Here is a 23,126-nt window from a genome sequence, read left to right as displayed (position 1 = left end):
AATGGCATACTAACTGAGGATTTTGAGAGTGTTGAGGGTGAATGGGTATTTTAAGAGTTTTCCTTCCAACTATTCTGCCCTAATTTGGAAAAATGAGAACTGTTTGATAATTTTATTTAATTCAGTAGTTCCTTATTGTGCCAAGCTCTACAGAAAATGCGTAATTAAATAAGACATAAATCTGTACCATTCAGGAGCTTCTTTTCTGCATTCAACCAGATATGTCCAAGCAGTAAAGTAAATTACTACATAATTTGTAGTACAATATTAATGAAAAGGTAGCAGTCATTCAACAAATGATTCCTAACTGAATTCATTTATCTACAATCGGGCACTAAAGAAGTAGTCAACTGAGATCTCTCTTCTAATAGGGGATTAGGTAGCTTTCCTTATTGGAGAGCAATAGTAGACTTAAAATACCGTCAGTTGTCCTCTATTTGCCTTAATTGATAACTGAACTTGATGACTTCTTTTCTGGTTTGTAAGAGTAAAATACAGAAAATTTAATCCTATTGCATGGATTTATGAGCATTTCTTTTACTCCCTTGTGCAAATTGTACCATTAATGAAAATTCCTCTGCAGCAGGCAGAATATTTCATTGGAAAATGAAAAAACAAATTGAGTTGATGTATTGTGTAAGAGATTTGTAGCCAACTATTATGTCAGTTTGATCCCCAGCTGGGGTTAAGGTACTCTGATAGCTATGAGACATTAAAGTAACAGAGAAGTATAGAGAAGTATAACTGCGAATTTTATATAAATCAATTTGATTTATAAATGGTACAGTTTATTTTACCTTTAAGTTGGTAAATGTATTAAGCCAAGGATTGGTATCAACTTTAGGTGCATGTTAACTTATAAGCCTTCTAATAATAGCATCAGTTCTTGTAGTGGTATGAATAAATAATTCAAGTCAAAATAAATGTTTGTTTCATTCTTTTCTACTTTTACTGTGTCTTTTTCATTGGACTATGGAAAAATTTCAGTCCTATACAAAGTGGGAGATTATTACAATGAACCCTATTCTCTCATCACATTTATCAACACATGGCATTCATGTTTTAACTATACCCCACCAACACCCATCTCACTTCAGATTTCAAAGCAAATCCCAGGCGTCACATTATTTCCTTGTAAACATTTCAGTACATGCCTCTATAAGTAAGGAGTCTTTTTTCCCTCCTTTAAGTGTAACTATAATTATTATAACTATTAAAAACAGAGCTGCTTTTTAATTGCAGGTAGGAAGTGGGAAACCCTGGGGTCTAACCAGGTTCTAATGACGTTAAGTAGCTCTAGGTATGGTAACCCTTGGTACTTGGGCAAGTCATTTAACTTTACTCTCTCCATGCTTTCTAGTCTTTGTGAAGAGGTGATTCAGCAAGATAGTGTCTAAAATTCCATTTGTCTCTAAACTTTATAATTTAAAAAATGCAGAGACTTCCAGTTTCTGGTCCAGCATGTAAGGAATTTGCAAGTTGTCATTCTGTCCTAACAAGAAAAAGCTGAAGAAACTGAAAAATCAATAACTGTCCTTGGATCTGTCAGAAAAGTGAGATCACAGGGCAAACTGTTATCTCCAAAATTGAGTAACAGGTGAATACAGAGAATCACAACTTCCTGAAGCAGAAATCTCTGTAGGAACCAGTACTGGAATAGGAAAACTTAAACTATAATCCATGAATTTCTAGAAGTTCAGGGTGGACAAGTTTGAGAGTTAAAAACTCCAGTGGGGGCCAGTCATAGATGGTCTCTACGCTTTCATTGTTTTACCAGCAGGAGCTTGACTAGGTTCTCACAGGGAACCCTTTCTGCTTCTTTCAGGGGGAGGGGAAAAGCACCATTTGAAATGCTCCATTGCATCCTGTCCTTCATAACAAGGGCTGTCCTCAAAAGAAATTGTTTTACCAGAGCTTAAACTATTGGGGATTTATCAGAGCCTTACTGACCTGGAGAAAGGAAATACCCAACTCCAGCCCACTCTGGCTATCCTATCCCACCTAGGTTGGCGGGGAAAACCGAGAAGCCCTTACAAAGTTCACAGTTTAGAAGCAAAGGCTCACTAAAAGGTTGAGAGCTATAGAATGCTTTCCCAATCTCTTTACCTTACCACTGCATTCCCTTTACCCAGTATGTCACATTACAGTTATGAAGAAAAAAATCACAATGCATACCCAAAAGCAAGAAACACAGGTTGAAGGGATAGAGCAAGCAAAAGAACCAGACTCTAATATGGCAGGGATGTTGGAATTATCAGACTGGGAATTTAAAACAAACTATAAATAAGATGGTAAGGATTCTAATGGCTAAAATAGATAGGATGCAAAAAAACATGGGCAGAGAGATGGAAATTCTAGGAAAGAATAAAAAAATACTAAAGATAAAAAATACTGTACTAGAAATGAATGCTTTTAGTGGGCTCATTAGTAGACTGTACATGGCTGAAGAAAGAATCTTTGAGCTTGATGATAAAAACTTCCAAAAAGGAAAAGCAAAGTGAACAAAGACTGAAGAAACAGAACATAATATCCAAGAACTAACTGTGAGACAACTACCACAAGTGTAACATTTATATAATAGTAATACTGTAGGAGAAAAGAGAGAGAAAAGAACAGAAGAAATATTTGAAGGAATAATGACTGAAGATTTTCCCAAACTACAGATGTGGGAAACTCAGAGAATGCCAGTTAGGATAATGCCCAAAAAAGCTGCATCTAAGCATATCATCTTCAAACTGCACACTGTGGTTGTCATAGTATAATTTCTTAATGCTGATGGCTTCTGAGTATGTGTGTATATTATGTATGTGTATCCAACTCTGTTCTCTCTCCAGAACTCCAGACCCACCTGTACAACTTACTGTTTCACATTTCATTTGGATGTCTCACAAACATCTCAAATTTTACATGTTTAAGGGGAGCAGCTGGTTTTACCCTCTAAACTTACTTGCAACCTTCTCACTGCCACCCCCAGTCTATACATAACTCATAATAGCACATCATTCACGTCAAATCAGTACTCTAGAAATCAATTTTTAGCCCTCCTTCATCCCCCAAGCTGTTCACCATTTTCTGTCCATTGTGCTTACAAAATAAAATCACCAGTTTATTTCCTCTTACTCTGTTCTCCTTGTGTTCATTCTTGCCTTCCCCAACCCCTGCTCAGTCCAGTATCTGCAGAGTAGCCTAAGTGATCTTAATAAAATATAAATGGGATTTTATGTCTATATTCACCTATCAGCCCTCATCCTCCCACTCTTCCTGTTCGATTTGAGGGCCTCTTTCAGGTCCTCTTTCCCATCTTGGGGACCTTGTACATTCTGATTCCCTCCCACCCCTTACATGGCTCCTTCTTATTCTGTAGTTCTTAGCTTAAATATCATTGTAAAATGAAGCTTTTCTTTACAACCATATAGCTAAAATAGCTTCCTTGCTTGCTGTGAATTATAATTTACAACTCTTATTGTAGCCTGCAAGCACTACTCTTACTTGGTCTACTTTTGTCTGTTACCATGCCAGAACATAAGTTCCGTGAAGACGGGGACTATATCTGTCTACCTTGCCATTATATATTCAGGTCTTCAGTAGTGTTCTTGACACTCATTCTTGACACTCAACAAACATTGCATGGATGGAGGGAGGCAGGGAAAAAGGATGAGTATGAGGTTGGAAAACATGGCTAAATTCAGAAAAATGGAGTTGAGAAAATGTTCTAAACAGGAATGCACCCCGCAGTATGAACCCCAGTATAGAAAAATGACCGCGGTAGTCCTAACAGTTGATTCTGACACCCATTCCACCCTAGTAATTAGTCCAAGCCATTAATAATAACCATATATTCCATTTGTGGATTGTTCTAAGCAGTGAGACATGAAGAGCAGTCTACTATGTGGGGTCTAGAGATGTTTTCCTCACTTCTATAAAAGAGAACACAGAAGTAGTGCTCTCTCTTCTTCCTCTAGATTGGAGGTCCTTTGGTTTGGATTGGTTATCTTAGATTCATCTTACTACCAGCCGGAAGATGAAGCCATCACGAAGCCATCACGAAGAAGGAAGGAAGCCAGACACATAGCCAGGGCCCACATATTCTGCACTCAGATGTATGCTCTCTTGGATTTATTATAAGTAACATAATGAACGATCGCTTTACTTAGCTTAGTTTTCAGTTAGACTTCTGATGACCTCAATGAAATAATGACAATCTACATAGATGAAAAGAACACATTCATATTGGATAGTTGTAGGAATTCATTATAGAAAGGTTAGGTTTTGAGACTCTGGGTTCTTGAATGATAGCCTGAAACAATCTATTTAGTGCATAAAAACATAGACCCTGGGTGCAGACTGCCCGAAATCTAATCTTATTTCCACCACTTTCTAGCTGTGTGACCCAGGGCAAGCTACTTAACTTTTCCTCTTCCTTGTTCTTCATGTGTCAAGTGCTGATAGTAATAATACCTACCTCATAGAGTTGTTATAAAGATGAAATGATTTTATCCTTATAAAGCTCTTACAGTACTGCTCAATCCACATTAAGCATTTATTATGTTGGCTTTTACTCTTAGTGGCAGCGATATTTATTTATTTTATAGTTAGTTATTCACAAGTTCCTGTGTATGTAAAAACCATGTAGGAAGTTTGTGAAACACTGCATCACATTGCCAGAGCATTTTATTGAGTGCATATGGATTTGGTCAGTGCATCTTAGCACTATATGGATTAGTCTGCTACAGGTAACCCACAGAGAAACTGCAAAAAATAGTAAAGAGTCAGTGGGGGCTTTACAGCAATGGAGTGAGATAAGACCAATGGTTTGTAAAGAAAATTAATCCATTTGATATCTTTATAGGGAATTGGGAGTTAGAATAGAAAGGAAAAGATTTTGACATGGTTGCTTGAGATATGACAAAGGAAGTCTTGACAGGCTTTGATACAAGAAAACACTTTGAGATTTTGAGCCTATATGGCTCAAAGAATGTTGGTGCCACTGAAAAGATGAGAAAATGTCAGAAAGGTGAATCTGTTTTGTTTAATATGATGGAGGTCTGCTTGGAACCATGCCAAGTGGACAGTTAAAAGCTGCTGGCCTGAAAGTTTCTCTAAAGAGAGCTGGAGGAGCAGCGAGCTGCCTGAGAGAATGGCCGCCACCAGCTAACTTTCACATTTCTCAGCTAAACTAATTTGTCAAGAATCCTTCACTTAACAGTTTCTCCAACGCTAACATTGGGATTGCATTGCTTGGAATTCTGTGTCATGGTGTAATCATCTTTTTTAATATTTACTGAATTTCCATAGTTTGTGGTTCTCTTATCTTTCCTGTTATTATTGAAGACTTTTAGTTTTGTTACCTTTAACCTAGTGCCTGCACTCTGCTGGATATTTTATAATCCTCACAACAGTCTTGCAGAATAAGCACACCAGTTTTGTATGTGAGAAAAAAATAAGGCTCAAACAGGTTAAATTTCTTAACTACAGTCATACCTAAGCTAGAAATCAAACTGAGGTCCCTCCTAGAAGTCCTTGTTCTTACTAGGTTTCCATAATGTATCCAGTCACGTAACTAAGAGAGACTGCTTAACTATGCTTAACATTCCTTTGAAATCTATGAAGGAACCTTTCATTAAGATGCTGTCATTCTGTTTTCATGTTACATACACATAGCATGTAGGTATTGATGAATAGCAGAGAAGGAATAGACCCTCAGGGGCCTATTTTATCTTTTAACCAAAAAAAGTTAACTTTATTTGAAAAATTTTAACTTTCATATCCATATATCATATTCTCATATGAGACATTAAATCCATTTATTCCACTTTAGAAAATTATGTATCTTTTTCTCCAGATTATTGCTATTTCTCCTTCTTCTGGTCTGCCCTCACAAATAAATTACCTTAAGAATAAAATTTTTCGTGTTGTAAAGCTAAATCTGGTATTAAAACGAAGACGAAATTGTCTTCATAATCTGAAAAAGAATCTCATTGTGCGTGCTACAGGTGGCAAGAAAAATCCCTGAATGTATAGTTTATGAATTATCTAGAAAATTGCTAGCTGAATTACAAGTATTCAAAAGATGTTTCGATACATTAGCCAATATATTTTTTGAATGATTATAAGAATTAAACATATTGTCTAACACTGTGCTAAGGATGTTTAATAGAGTCTTGTGAATTAATTGGAGAGTTTTACATGTAGTAGAGTAGTATTATATTTCCAGGAACTTTTGAGGCATTGAAGAAGCAATTTGAGAACAATTTGTCCATTCTTTTCTTTTATTGCATTAATGGAATTGGATTTTCTTTAAGGTTTTTTTGAAAGAAAATAATCTGTAAAGATAGGATTTTTTTGTTACTCCCATCAGCAACAATGGATATATGAACAGAGAAAATGATAGTGCTCTGCCTGGCTTTCCAGAAACAAGTGCCCTCACTATCACTGTTAACCATTACCACTCCACTGATAAGCAGAGACAGAGTACATTTATTATTGGAGCCCCTCAAGTTGAAGTAACACTAATATTTATATATGGCTCTTAACAAATTTTGTCAATATAGAGTTCTACTTTATAATCTTCTCAAACATGTAAAGGTCCATAGATGTTCAGCTTGAGTAGGATGATAACATTTAACATTAGTTTCACGGTAATGCTATCTCTTCCTTTTCTTTCTTCAACCCTTTTTCATTTCCTGGCCCCAATCTTTCACTGATTCGGTGGTGCTCTTAGGTACCTGAAGTGTAGGGAAAAGGTGTATCTGAGGGGCTGTGGGTCAGGAAAAAATAGAATGGAGAAAGTAATCGACTTGTAAATTGGTTTGTGGTGTTTTTTTGGTTTGGGATTTCTTTTAAGCTATGGACCCTTTGTTTAAATAAAATGTGATCCAAGACTATGGAACATGTAAAAGCTTGACTGTTCTATTTGGGGTAGGAATACAGAGCCTCATTAATACATCACCTATTTCTCTAAGTAAAGGAGGGGACACTGAGGAGTGGTTCCTTTAAATAACTTGTAGGAGCGACACTTGAAAATCATTGCTCTGTACTGAAGATTCATGTTTTGTTGTAGTATATTGAGTTCAATACACAGGAAGATGGATTTTTGCCGTTTGGAAGTTAGCAAATTTTGTTTGTGGGCTCAATGTGTGCAAGGTATTAGCATAACTTAGATTAAAAAATTTGGATGTCTAAGCTAATACTAGTTTAGTTTTTCAAGTTATTTTCCTGTTAAAATTGCCTCTTTTTTAAATAAGAGATGTGAGTCCCCAATTTTTGTTACTCTTGGGAAGAGGCATGAGTACAGAATAGTGTATTTACATATGGATGGAATCTAATCATTCAAAATTCTCTTTCTATTGAGCAGTGGTATACATTAGCTATTAATTTGTCCTTTTCTTAGATAACATATTTTAATAGAACTATATTAAGAGTTATATAATGGAGTTTACAGTTTTATCATGACTTCTGACGTATCTTTGGATCTCCTCTTAAAAACAAAACAGAGCTTTGCCATTAGGATAAAAGACTATAAACAGATTTTTAGTCTTTGAAAACAACTTTATTTGCATTAAACACTGTATATTGAAAACTTCCTTTTTTATCAGCAATATCCATTTAAATTATTTAAGCTTTGCAAGCTGGAGGTTAGGGGCCTGAGTTTGGTTGTTTTGTATCATAAATTGTAACACGGAAATGCAGTTAGTATGATACTTAGTGAGAATAAATAAATGCTTAGGGATTAAAATTAATTCAAAATATTTTCAATAAGAATGCGATCAAGTTGGCCCACATAACTACAGTTCAGGCTGATAGATAGTAATCAGAAGAAGATGATGTACATTACTAATTAAACTCTAGCAAACAGTTCATGTAAAACCATCTTTAAATCTAATAACTGAAAAACATGTAGGTAAAGCCTACTAATCATGATCATATGGTAATGTACAACTATCAGTCCGGAAGATTTAGAGAGAAATGTTCTATGGCGATACCCAGAAATCAGCTTTTTAGTAATTTCTGTACAGTATTTCCTGTTTTATCAAATACAGTAATTATAAGCAATTTCAAAATGGTATGTGTAGAGGAAAAAAAGCAAGAATCTTTTCCTTTCTCAATTCTGATTACCCTAATTTAAAAGAAATAGTTCTTAATTAATTAACACTTTAAGATTGTGGGCTGAAAAGTGCCATAAAGTGCAAATTACTGTTAATTTGAATGAACACTTTTCATGTTTAATAGTTAAAAAGTGGAATGAAAGGAAAGGCCAAAAATTCTAACAAATAGTTCTAATATTTAAATGCAAATCTCTAAAAATAAATACTGCATTAGACTTTAAACAAATTTTTTTTACATCTGAAGAGATAGTTTATAATATCTAGAAGGCCTATATTATGTAACTACATCTATCAGTGTACTGGTTATACCTTTTTGTTAACAAATTCCCACTGTAAATACCTCTACAACTCTAATATGCTGCTCCTTTTTTTCTCTTTATTTTCTTTTTCCAACAAGTTTAATACTTGAGTATAATGCTTCCTGTTACTATGTCACAATGTAATAGTAGTATTATCAATTCTGAATATTTCATATTCAATTAAGGTTGACATAAATACTTTAAAAAGTCCTCCCCACCCACCCCAATCCTATATAGACATATATTCGTTTGGGTTCATCAGACTCATTTCCACATAGCAGTAACATACAGATTTTTGCTTTTTTCTTTGAAGTTCATAATGAAATTAATAAATGTGTGATCCTTTAAGAATAGACATTGTTTGGGGTGCCTGGGTGGCTCAGCGGTTGAGTGTCTTTGGCTTAGGATGTGATCCTGGGGTCCAGGATCAAGTTCCTCATCAGGCTCCCTGTGAGGAGCCCACTTCTCCCTCTGCCTATGTCACTGCCTCTCTGTGTCTTGTTGTAAACAAACAAGAATGACATTTTTGGCTTTTCAGTAGGTACTCTATTCATATATTCATATATATTCAACATTTATGTGATGTTAATGAAAGCAAAAAAGATAACTTTTTGGTAGAAGACTTATACCTATTCATTCAACAAATAATTATCATATGTCATTTCCTATATACCAGGCACTCTTTCAGGCACTTGAAATTCTGCAGTGTACCAAACAAAATCACATTCTCACAAGTATACTTGCAACTAAAATGCTTTATTATTGATTTACTCTTCTATAAAGAACTAGTCTAGCTTTACAACAGTAAACAGAAATATCATGGGTTTGTACCTTAAAAAAAGAAAAACTGGTGAAAGTCAGCTGAATGAATCCTATCATATGTGAAGCTGGAGTCCTATTTAATGTATTATTTAGAACTGTTTAATGCAAATGAATGTTCTGGACTAATGTCAACTGTAAATGTATATGATGTTTTTTTTAGCATTGTTTGGCACTATAAATTGGTTATTTAAAAACAAATTTATCAGACCTATATATTATATAGACTGATGACATCTTATTGGCTGTAATTAACCGTAGTAGGTGATCTTTGAATGTTGAAAATACCTTGCAATATTAAGGAATCAAGAAAATGGTATGTTTCATGCTTTAAAAAAAAAATTAAACACTGAACTAAGTTATGTATTTGGTTAATACTCCCAAACTATTTGGCTGAAGGGAAGATACACTTAACAGAATGAGAGTAAATGAAAAATCTGGCCCATTGGTGGTCTCCTTGTATAAATTTATATACCTTAAGAAAAGTTAATCATAGCAAATCATGTCTTGCTTTTTTTTTTTTTTTCAAGATTTAAAGTGTGGGAAGGTGTATAGACTACAATGATAAATTTTTTAAACTCCCTTGTTTGTAGAAGAGAAAATTTTTTTCCTCATTTGTGTTTAAGATAAATCCTCAATGTCATATTTAACTATTTATAATATAGTGAAAATCATTTCTTTGAGCATACAAACATAAAGATTTCCAATAGCCTGCAGCTAGTATGCACTGTCTGAAGCTAATAGATTGGACAGACTACTGCTGCTGTTTGAGTAAAAGTTAATGCTTTTGAGACCAGCTAATACACTTAACTATAGTGTATGAGCAGTGGGTGTCCTGCTTATTTTTATTACAAGCTTTATCACTGTGCAATTTTCTTACAACATGCTAACAGTAATCCACTTTAAGCTCATGCTTAAATATTTATTGAATGTGGTAGCCAAGAGGCTATGTTTAAATGGTACATTAAAAAAATATCTCTATGGCATTCAGTTGCTTACTGAGCAGCATAACCTGAATTACGGTTTATCTCAGACTTTATAATAATGAGAAATATTTCAATATCAAATTAGAATTCTGAAGAGAATAAAGTTTGCATCCCCCAAATGAGGTAATTATGCATCAGCTCTACTAAACTAGCCAGAATCTAAAGTCAGAAAATTCTTAGTACAGAAACCTACTCCAAAATGGTCACCCCAGGAATCCCTGGGTAGCTCAGCGGTTTAGCACCACCTTCGGCCCAGGGCGTGATCCTGGAGACCCGGGATCGAGTCCTGCATTGGGCTCCCTGCATGGAGCCTGCTTCTCCCTCTGCCTGTGTCCCTGCCCCCGCCCTTCTCTCTGTCTATCATGAATGAATGCATGCATGAATGAATGAATGAATGAATGAATATCTTTTTTAAAAAAAGGTCACCCCAGATGTGTCCACAGGGGTTTCTAGTATCCTGTGGAAGTCTCATCCCCCACTCTTTTATTACAATTCTAAAATTTCATTTTAGTATGCATATATATGTATTTTATAATCTTCCTCTTCTCCAAATACTAAATATGCAAACTTGTATAAATTTTGTGATTACATAAAAATCAAAAGGCATAACTATGTACTGCTGGATTCAGGAAACATGGACATACAGGGGTGTGTGTTTACACACGTTGAGATACGATAAAGAAGATCTGAAGGAAAAGAAATTCTGCCAGGGGAAAGCTTTATTAGCTGTATTTTCCCCCTTTCTCTTATCTGAAGTAACCAGTTTTTTTCATTTGTTTAAAAATAAAGCATTTGCACACACAATGTTAGCTTCTTATCACTGTAAATTACTACATTATTTGCATATCAAGATCTGCAGAGCACAATTGAACCTACTATTCAGTATCTTGAAAGCAGTGTTGGTTTCATGTCTATTTTCATTATTTGCCAAAAACTTGAAAAATTCTCTTTGTAGTTCTTTTTGTGGTAGCTTGAATTGAAATATTATTTATAATAAATAAGCCAGATTGCTTTTAAACCAAATTTGGCCAATCTGTCATTTATATCCCCATCTATTAGTTTTAAACTCAGTTATTATTAATTTTAACGTACAAGTTTTAAATCAGTAGTAAGAGTCATGGGGGATACAAAGGAGATGATGGGGAGATGATGGCATTACAATCAACGATGGGTCTAGTCTAGCACTGCAGTGCTAGATACAGTGTTCACAATAATAGCTGTTCAACACAGGGCTCACAATAAGTTTCAAGGTAAATATTGTTAATCCTATTTTACAAAATAAAAAGCTCAGAGATGAACATTAAGTGGCTTGGCCTAAGGCCCCAGCCACACATCCGGTAAGTGGCTATTTTGATCACCTCTGCACCCTGCACCTGATGAGGAAAAGATTCCTGATATAGGGGTTGGGCAGATGGTTGAACACACAACCCGATGCTTGCCAGTTGGGATCGGCAGCTGTTTATTAGTCACATATACTTAGAGCTTCAGGGAAGAAAACCCTGTACTCCAGTGCAGGTCACATGGGAATCACACTTATGAATAGAGCATACAGCCAGAGGTGGTGAGTGGGAGGGAGGCTTTATAGTATTGAGGGATATATCCCCTAGTTCTCACAGAACAGTGTGATTGGCTCTTTTGAATAATTCTGTATACTGACAGAGAACTGAAACCTGCTGCTCAGGGATAAGCAGGAACCACACCTGGCCCTTTGATAGGAAGTGTTACCAGCCCTTATTCACTTAAGCAAAGTGGAGAGGGCAACTTATGGGTTAGGCTGTTCAAGTCCTTGATTTTACCAGATGTCAAGGCGCCACATAATTTTAAACCTTAATTTTAGGTTTTATACAACAGTGAATGAACTGGGATTTCTGATTGTGGACTTTCTGATTTCAGTGACCATATTCATTCCAGTGTTCCATGGTATTTCTTCCCCTTGCTAGGATCATATGTTAGCATTTTATAAGTAACTAAGTACTTTCCTCTCTTCTGAGCATTTCTTAGTCTTAGCGTTCTCTTAGCATTTCTTATGAATTCACATGTTATAGTGTCTGTTTATTCTCGTAAAAAAAAAAGAAAACTAGAGCACTCTCATTTGGGAAAGAATTTGAGAACTTGTTAAAGGAAATCCGAGTGTAAAGTCCTAATTGTATCTTGATTAAGAGTTTTCTTCCTCACACAAAAAATTTTTTCTTTCAAGATCTCTGCTTCCCCTTTCCAAAACAAAATCATTTTTCCATATTCCATGTTGTTGTTACCAGAACTTTTTGACTTTCCCTCCACAGCCATGCAACTGTATACCACAAGTCTGGAATGCCCCCTTTTTCCAGTTGCTTCTCCTACATTAGACCTTTCAACCACTCCTGCACATGTGATGTGCATCCCATTCTTTATCTCAATTGGGAGATTCTTCACAGGGTACTTCTTATAATACTTTGGACTGGCTGCTGCAAGACATATGGAAAAAAATAAGAGATGTTTTCTGCCATTAAGAATAAGAAATAAGGACTATACAGTGTAAAGGTAAATCAATACATATGGAACTTCTTATCCAGATGCATGAGACTACCCATGAGCTGGCCTCTGCCTACCTGTGCAGCCTAACCTGTGACTTTTTCTCTCTTCACTTGGATCGAGCCACATTGGCCCTATTTCTAATTCTCCACTATACCAGGCTTTTCCCATCTTGAAGCCTTTCTCTTTGATATTACTTGCCCTGAAACACTCTTCCTTCATGTCTGGCTCTTTGTCTTTCAGGTTTTGTCCCAAGTGTTATCTATAAGGAGAGGATTTCTTTTACCATGCTACCTAAAACTGACCCTTATGACTATTCATACATAATGACTCCCAGGTCATCCTCTTGCTACCTGTGTGATCTTTCCAAGATACTTAATTTCTCTGTGCCACAGTTTAGTAATCTATAAAATGGGAATATTTTGATAGATTGGGTTGTTTTGAGAGCTATGTGTAACAGTACATGTAAAGTACTAATTATAATTGTAGGAGTCCCTGAAATATAGTGAGCACTCAGTAAACACAGTCTATTTCTAATCATCATCATCATTATCATTAAGGATAAAAGAAGTAGTATAACCCATAAATAGTTGATCAGTATAAGGGAAAACTCAGAGACATGCCATGAAATCAACAAGTTTAACTGTCAGCACGAGCAGGGGATGCAGTATGAGCACAGTGACTCCAAAGATCAGTTACTGAAATTGTCCACATCAAGCAGTGGTGGGCAGACTATTACTGGGGTCTTAAATTGTTGGTTATAGTCTGTTTAATTCAACAGAAATTTGAAGAACATCATTTCACACCAGTCTCTGAGCTAAGAGTGTGGGAACACAAACATGAACCAATATAGATTCCCTTAAAACATTTAAAATTGATTCAGGGGGGATCCCTGGGTGGCTCAGCGGTTTAGCGCCTGCCTTTGGCCCACGGCGTGATCCTGGAGTCCTGGATCTAGTCCCGAGTCGGGCTCCTGGCATGGAGCCTGCTTCTCCCTCCTCCTGTGTCTCTGCCTCTCTTTCTCTCTATGTCTATAATTAATTAATTAATTAATTAATAACTGATTGATTGATTCAGATGCAACTTGAATGAGTGGAGAGAAGCAAGAAAAAGGTGTTCCATGAAGGCTTCAGAAAGAATATAGGTAGAGGGACACCTGGCTGGTATAGTGGGTAGAGCATGTGACTCTTGATCTTAGGTGTTGTGAATTTAATCCTCAGATTAGGAAGAGAGAGAAAAAGAAGAGAAAGAACAAATGAGAGACAGAACAAAAACAAGTAAGAGGTACAGAGTAAAGTTCAGAAATTCACATTGACGGGAGAACAGGTTCCCTCGTTCCAAAGCAAGAAGAAATGAGACTGAAGTGAGGGCTCCCACATTGTAGAGGATTTAGGGTACCACAGCTAGAACACTGGCCTTATTCTATAGATATTTAGGAGCCCGTGGAAGGTTTAAACAAAAGATTGCCAGAAGTAGTACTCAAAGCTAGACAACACGTTTCTGTCTTTTCTCTTTTCAGATTCCTTGAATAAATATGAAAAGGTTTAAATTAAAAGGAACAAATCTTCTTGATTTTATGTGACAGACACTTTTAGTCGTTGTACAATTGTGAGTTTTTATTAGTTGATACTAAGTCAATTTTATAGCAGAGTGATAGGCAGTTGGTGACAAGTAGTCATTCGGCTCACTCATGTACTCTTTACTTGAGTACTAAAGTATTAAATATTCCTTTTTATTTTGTGTATCATGAACCTGATATATTCTTGAAATATCTATGAAGTTAGATTTTGTGCATGTGGCCCATCCGAAATGTAAATGGAAAGGAGAAATTTACCATAGTTCATAAATTGAAACATTTGGTTTCACCTGTGCTCAGACTGAAACCATAAAAGAATCAGAATGACTATAGCTTTATATTGTCAGATTTACCACCAAATTTTCTAACAACCACATCTCAATATTCTTGTAAGATTTGTAGCTTCATGCAAGCGTGTTTGAATACCACATAATGGTTAGCTTTTTTGTCTTCATTTTAAGGAAAACATGAATATTATTAGATTTTTCCCCAAATAATTGTCAGATTATTTTTATCAAGAAGGAAATCTGACTAGGATATAGGATTTGGAATAGGAACACAATGACACTTATAAATAGTTTGATCAAAACAAATATTTTCTATTTCTTGACATTGAATTTATGATGTTTTGGATTTCTTATGTGATTTTTAGAAGAGAAAAACAACCTAATATTTTTATAGAATACTTCTCTGGAAAAGTGGGACTGTCTCCTCGTGTATACTGCAAAAGGAAGTCATGTGACTGAATTCCTTACTGACTGGCCATTATCATATATTGTTACTTTGCAGATGCCAGAAATCCAGAACAGAGGGATACAGAGTGTATGTCATAGCCAGGAGGTACTGTGCTAGGAGATAATCCCAAACTCAGAGATACCCCTCCCTACCAAATCTGAATTCTAGAAATTATGCTAGGGATTCTCATGAATAAATGTTAAGATTAAGGTAGATCTAGGAAATGAAATTAGAATTTTCACTGAGCCCTAGTGTTGGCTAGCTGCTCAAAGCCTCTAATGTCCCAGAGATTTTGAGAAGTAATCTCAGATCTGGAATGAATTATATTCACTCTTAAAATGAACATTCTCCATCCTAGCCTCTTAGCAACTGTTTCTACCTCTCTCCTCAAGCAGTTTGGAACCCCCATCATATGATACCACCTTTTATTTTTTTAAGAAAATATTTATTTATTTATTTATTTATTTATTTATTTATTTATTTAAGAGAGAGAGCGCACATGGTGGGGAGGGCTAGAGGGAGAAGGAGAGAGAGGATCTTAACCAGACTCCCTGCTGAGTGTGGAGCTTGCTTTCACAACCCTGAGATCATGACCTGAGTTGAAATGGAGAGTTGGACACTTCACCAACTGAGCTATCCAGGTACCCCAACAGCACCTTTTAAAAATGGAGAGATACATTTTCATTTTAATGTGTTTTAGTAGAGTAACACTTTCGGCCAAAATACATTATATTGCCCACCTTATTCCACAATCCAGATACATAACTCAAGTACTATAACTCTCTCAGTGATTAGCCCAATTTGTGTTTAACCTGCACAGTCTAAGCTTCCATGGCCTTCAGATCTACCTGAGCTCAACATTTTATCTAAAAGAGCCTCCAGAAAGGCTGTATTTTTAATACTAGAAATTCTTAGAGTTTTTAAGATAAATATCTGGGGATCCCTGGGTGGCTCAGCGGTTTAGCGCCTGCCTTTGGCCCAGGGCGCGATCCTGGAGTCTCGAGATTGAGTCCCGCGTCAGGCTCCTGGCATGGAGCCTGCTTCTCCCTCTGCCTGTGTCTCTGCCTCTCTCTCTCTCTCTATGTCTATCATGAATAAATAAATAAAATAAATATCTAATATATAAAATAATGACCTGCATTATCTTTATGTTAGCATTTACACCTCAGAGTCTGAACAAACCAAGCATCATGCCTTGTGAGCAGAAATATTTTAGAATTGAAAGAGAAAACCAAGGGCACCTAGCTGGCCCAGTCTGTAGAGAGCATGGGACTCTTGACCTGGGGGTCATGAGTTCAAGCCCCATTGTGAGGATAAAGCGTACATCATCGTCATCATCAGCATCATCATTTTTTTTTAAAGGAGGGAACTGTACTTTTTGTTAGAAAGGAAGTGGTTACAGATCATACCAACCAACCAGTTCTGTCAGAGCCTTGAAATATAGAGCCATTAGGCAAGATACTGAAATAAAGGATAAAATAAAGATCAGTGTAAATGTTTTAGTCTAGTTAAGTTGATTTGTATGCTGCTTATAAATTTCACTCTTAGTAGAATAGATTCCAGATTTTAAGTAACCATAAAGAGTTGAGTTATTGCTTGACTTAGGTTTTTTAAAAGGGGAAGGGAGTGTTCTGAAGACATTTCCTACCACTTTGTTCCTTTCCTACTCTTCCTAGAATTGGCTCTTGTTTAGTCCCAGCTGTATAGCTGCATATTTAGATCCTGAGGGACTTACTTATTGTTAGGCAGTTCAGTAGTCTGCTGAAACAAGCCCAAGAAATTTGAAACACCTAGAGGCTGTTTTTAAAACTCCTTGGTACTGACATTTTGGTTAGAATTCTAAAGAGAGAATGGACTATTTGGATACTGAGCTCTAGTATACAGATGTTGGGGTTTTTAGGCTGACTTTAAAATCTCTGAAGTTATTTGACCTGGTATTGTATCAGTTGGGTATTCTGAAACATAAATGAAAACTAAATCCACTCTGGTGTTGGCAAGCAGCTCTTGTACCTGTCAATGAATTAGAATTGTTGAAATACCATCCATATACTTGAGCATGAATCAGAGTTTGATGCCACTGTTTCTGAGTAGGGAGACAAATGATTGTGTTACTGCAAAGAAGCAAATCTCATTAGAAAAGCCCCACTGGCTTGATTGTAATCTTCATGTGGCCAGAGCAGGTCCCCCAACATTGCCAATAGGTATCATTGATTCTTATTTTGAAGTTATAATGTATTCATTGTAGCTTTATGCTATTAATTTTGAAAGACAGTTGTTAACTGTACCATGCTTGAGGCATTATTATAAGCTAAAGATTTTAAGTATGTCATGTTTTTTAGTTACCAAAAGTGGTGACAGAAAATAAAACCCTCCACTTGGGTCCTTTGAAACATTTATTTTTATAATTGCTGTGACATTTATGTACAAGAACATTTCATATTTATTTAAGAACTTAAAGAATGTTATTATAAAGTGTTGCTTTGTGATTTAAATTGAAGCTCCCCAGTTTTCATATTGCTGTAAATTTAGATTTTAGTTCCCTGACTTCCATATTGTTAATTATAACTTTAGATTTAAATGTGGCCTATGTAATGCATGTTATGAGAATAAAACCTTTCTGGAAATTGAAAGGACAACATAAGTGTATTTTAATAAAACCTGGAGTATTGTTAGATTCATTAGACCTTAATTTCAGTAAGAGTAGGGATACTGAATGAAACAGACAGGAAATCAGAGTGAAATCAGATAATGATTCTTTTCTTACACTGAACTTAATAAACTAAAAGAGAAGTTCAGATACACTAAAGAATATCAAAATATTTTTAAATCTGAAAAAAATTAAATTCTGTAACTGATAGATATACACAATTAGTTTTTAAAAAGAGGTAAGAACTGTGTAGCTTCTTACAACAGATGACATTATTCCATGCCACTTAGCCTTGTGATAAATTCAAACTATTAAGGGAGATTTGTTTTGTGATATTAAGTGTTCATAATGATATATAAAGCATTTTTATGAACTGTTATGGCCTCCTGAATGTAAGGAAGAAAAACTTGATGTGAAATATAGTTGTAAGTATACTAAACTGAAGTGCCTTACTTAGGGTGCTGAGCTTTCTGTGTTTTTTTTTTTTTTTTTACTAGATCTCCTTACAAAAGCATGTTTTATGAGCCTTTTTTCTTTTAGTTTTTGTATCTGAGCTTTTTTTAATCCAAAGAAATCTTTAAAAGATAAAATTGTATGAATTAATAGCTTAGCCACCAGATCATACTTCATCTGCAGCTAGTCTACCAGTTTGCCTCCAGGGAGACACAGAGGTGGAGGCTCCCCTCAGAAGAATGTGGTTTGTGGTTTGAAAAAACTTCCTCCACAGTACTTCTATTTGCATATTATTTCATTTTCTTTGATAATGCATCATATTAAGTATCCACAGCAGTCAAGATCTAGCCAAATTTGGGATCCCTGGGTGGCACAGAGTTTTGGCGCCTGCCTTTGACCCAGGGCGTGATCCTGGAGACCCGGGATCGAATCCCACGTCGTGCATGGAGCCTGCTTCTCCCTCTGCCTGTGTCTCTGCCTCTCTCTCTCTGTGTGACTATCATAAATAAATTTAAAAAAAAATTTAAAAAAAATAAATAAACATTATTGGTTAAAAAAAAAAAGATCTAGCCAAATTTAGTAATAAAAAAGCAAAAGCTCCTTAGATGTGTATTATCTGTGTGCCTTGCTAAACTTCCTTGCAAGTACTTTGTTTTCCACCCACCTTTCCCACCAAACTGTAGTCTTCTCTTCTAGCCGTCATCTTCCTCATAGCCATTCCTGGATCAGTTCTTAGGTCCTCTTCTCTCAGTCGTCTCCCTTTCTGAGTGATCTCATCTCTTGCCTGTGGTTTCACTTACCACCTCATTACTAGAGGAACGACCTTCTGGACATCATAAAGACACCACATACTTTGAGGTTTGTCTTAGCTTATCTTCCCCAGAAGGAGGAGTCTGAAGGAGATGTCTATGTGCTGTTACTTTGTTAGGGCTACAGTCCCAAGAAGTAGAGGAACAAGAAGAATGTAGTTTGGTAGGAGGGAGAGCCAGTAATACATGGATAAACTATTGAGTTGCTTGCCACTACCCAATCCTGTAGGTTTATACCCTGTGGAATTATATAAACTGTGTTTTAAGACTATGCATTATGATAGGAGAAAGGAGGAAGAATTTTTCCACTAGCTCATGTTGGTCAAGACTTTTCTTACAATATATTAACTTCCCCACATCCCCCAGTAGTTACTGAGGTGGTGTAGGGATCCAAAGTTATTTCAACAGAGATGCCTTTGAGAGGCAAGAGGTGCCCACAAGCATGAGAAAAGGCGCTGTCAGATTATACCTTTATGAGGTTAGTACTGATGAAATAGCTAAAATAAGACAGACACAAATGAGATTTAGAGAATCAAAGTGGTACAGAAAAGATGTCCATCCAGTATAATATACCCCTTTCACCACTCAGATCACTCATGTCCTATATTCCATACTACAATATTAGGACTCCCTTCTTCCCTGAGTTTGAAGATACAAGTGCAATCAGTAACTGAGTCCCTTCTAAGGTAAAGCTGTACTTTAATCATATGGCAAAAGACTTCAGGCAAGAGAATTAGAGAAACTAGCTACAGTCCCTACTGCAGCAGCTGCCCCCATATCATCATCTCCTTCTATTACCCAGTCTGTATTTTCTTCATCATTGCCATTTTTTTTTCTTCCTGATTTGAGTTTGCTTACCTGCTGAGGTAAGATCTTCACTTAAATGTCTGAGCCCTTAGTTGCCTTGTTCTTGTTGAGTCATGCTGGAATTCCCATTTACTGTTACCACTAGCCATGGAAGCAGCAAGAGATACTCAGATGAAATCCCCCAATTTCTGAGCATATGTTTCCCTCCCTCACCTTGTAGCCATAGTCTTTGCTTCTCAGGATAATCAGTATTGAATATTCCCAACAGTAAGCTGATTTCCTTTTTGTTACTGGTGTACAGATAGGAGAAGACCACAGTGACCAGGGGGTAGTGAGAGCTGTATTAAATGTAGCTTTTATGTGTCCCCTGGATGAAACAATCACCTCCCCAATGCTGTCTGGGAATCAGGACTTCTAACTTAGCAAATACTGAAATTGCATGGATGGGAAACACAAATTCTGCAAGTGGGTCACTGGGAATGATGATGACAGAAGTTAATCCTACTTTCATCCTTTGATTCTCAGATCTAAGTATTCTAACTATTGGTAACAGACATACATTGAAAGCATTGCTTCAGTGCATATACCACATTCTGGAGTTGGAAGTTATCTTTAAGATATCTTTAGCTGATTTTTTACTTATTTTTTTAAGATTTTATTTATTCATTCATTAGAGAGAGAGAGGGAGAAGTAGGCTCCCTGTGGGGAGCCCAATGTGGGACTTGATCCCAGGACCCCAGGATCACGACCTGAGCCAGAGGCAGATGCTCAACCACTGAGCCACCCAGGCACCCCTAGCTGATTTTTTTTAACAGGCTACTCTACCTGCCTTTGGGGCCTGCTGTTTCTTTGTGGATGGAATCATGGTTAGACCAGTGGATTCTAAGGTTATGTACCCTTTGTCACGTTTCTTTATTATAAAATAGGTCCTTGGCCTAAAGCAGTGTTTTGTGGGATATCCTATTGATAGATAAGTTATTTTATAAACCTTTGTATAGTGGTAGTAGCAAAAGTATCGGGAGCTAGAAACAAAACTCATATCCAGAGTAGGTATTAATTTTGGTTAAAAAACAAAACAAAAAAAGGACTTTAATACCGTGAGCAGAGGTAACTACTGGACAAGGAGAAGGGACTATCAGTGTACTCAAAGAGCAGTTATAAACTGGATAGCATCTTGGGCTCCTTCTTTCAGACATGGGAAAGTCTTTTTCTCAGTTGCCTTTGCATTCAAATAAAGAAGATGCTTATGATGGAGTCACATCAACTGAAAGTATGAGGAATGGACTGGTTAATAATGAAGATGGGAGAGGTGTAGATGTCTCTCAGTTTCCATATGTGGAATTTACAGGAAGAGATAGTGTCACTTGCCCCACTTGTCAAGGAACGGGAAGAATTCCTAGAGGGCAAGAAAACCAGCTGGTGGCATTGATTCCATATAGTGATCAGAGATTAAGGCCAAGAAGGACAAAGCTGTATGTGATGGCTTCTGTGTTTGTTTGTATGCTTCTTTTTGGATTGGCTGTATTTTTCCTTTTCCCTCGCTCTATTGACATGAAATACATTGGCGTAAAATCAGCATACGTCAGTTATGATGTTCAAAAGCGTACAGTATAAAAAAAAGTGTACAGTATATTTAAATATCACGAACACACTAAATAAAACAATAACTACTATTCTGTTGAAGTTGAAAACATCACTGTACAAGTTCAATTTTCAAAAACAGTTATTGGAAAGGCACGCTTAAACAACATAACCAATATTGGCCCACTGGATATGAAACAAATTGATTATACAGTACCTACTATCATAGCAGAGGAAATGAGTTATATGTATGATTTCTGTATACTGATATCCATCAAAGTGCATAACATAGTACTCATGATGCAAGTTACTGTGACAACAACATACTTCGGACACTCTGAACAAATATCCCAGGAAAGGTACCAGTATGTTGACTGTGGAAGGAACACAACTTATCACTTGGGGCAATCTGAGTATCTAAATGTACTTCAGCCACAACAGTAAAAACTGAAAGAGATGCCACTGGAGAAGAAATCCCTATTGATATTTTTCTGAACTCGGAAGGATGAGGTACTTACTTCCTGATAGACGATCTTCAATTGAACAAACCTAAAGTTTACACTTCCATTTTAGGGGTACAGTTAAAAGTGTGTGGACTTGTACATTATTGCAACACTCTACTCTGTGTTCATATCTGTACCAGGATCTTTTACTTGAATCTAAATTTGCTGATTTTCTTCTCCTCCTCCCCTAATGGGGACATTGAGACTTCCCAGGTAGGACAACAAATAATTATCTATAATTCACAGCTTCAGTGACTACTGGAAACATAATTTTGATGATGAACATAATTGGAGAAACTTTATTTCTGGATGTTTTTATAGAATATTACCGAGAACCTGAAAGTCTTCATGAAAGACTTTTAAAAAATAACCTTTTTTCTGTTTTACAAATTCCCATTGCTACATAGTAGTATTTCAGGATATTTTAGCTTTTAGCTAAACATTTGTAGTTTTTCATTTGTTGAAAATCTACTCATTTGCACATTTTTGACAGTCTTATTTCAAGCTAGTACTTGCATAACACTAGAAACCAAAATAATCTTTGCAAAGTTCTGTACCTAAAAATTTTTTAAAGCCCCGTTTCACATGTCTTTCCATGTAAGTTTTGTGAAATTTTTGTGTAGTCTTCAAACATAGGTAATGTACAATATTGTAAATAAACTTTGCATGGCTTTTATACAGCTTTAATAAATATAAAATAAAGTACAGTTTCAACAAAGTAAGTCGCTCATAAAAAAATAAGCAGGAAAATGAAATTCAGAAACTTACAGAATGTGAATATGGTTCCAATTACATATGGGATCAGGCATAGAATAGTTTTGAAATAAAGTATTTTGATTCTCCACTTTTTTTAAAATATTGCTTTGCATACTAAGAAGTTGTGGAGATACTTTTCACAACTATTAGGTATGTAAGTCACCCATGTCATCCATTTTATACCTGTTTTAAGGAGGAAATTATGTCTTTGGTAGAAATTATCCAGGAAATTTTGTCATTAAGCGATGGTGGCTATATCAAAATTAAGAGCTGTATTATCCTTTTAAAAAAATTAATCACTTTGCACTTCACATGGATATCATGCCTCTAGTGGTTACATTTTTAAATTTTCAAATTTTTGTTTGGATTTTATTTAAAATTGTTTTCAAGTATAAATTACTTTTTCACTCCATTGTTTTATATCTTCAATACCATTTTCCATTCGGGCTTCTTGCCTTTTCACTTATCAGGTTCTGATTACCTTGTAAATACATACCACTGAGGGTAGGGGCTGACTGTGATACCAAAAAAATAATAAA

General features: G+C 36.0%; 1 protein-coding gene and 1 pseudogene across 1 annotated transcript in view; both read left to right on the top strand.

Annotated features, from left to right (window-relative positions):
* The window catches only part of LOC121478834 (ubiquitin-conjugating enzyme E2 E2), a 356,204-nt gene that overhangs the window by 194,971 nt on the left and 138,107 nt on the right, over window positions 1-23,126 (top strand). The window lies entirely within an intron of this gene.
* LOC121478833 lies at window positions 20,788-22,428 on the top strand (annotated as a pseudogene).

The sequence above is a fragment of the Vulpes lagopus genome, chromosome 19, assembly GCF_018345385.1.
Source record: "Vulpes lagopus strain Blue_001 chromosome 19, ASM1834538v1, whole genome shotgun sequence".
NCBI classification, from domain to species: Eukaryota; Metazoa; Chordata; class Mammalia; order Carnivora; family Canidae; genus Vulpes; species Vulpes lagopus.
This window is presented reverse-complemented; position numbering and strand designations above follow the sequence as displayed.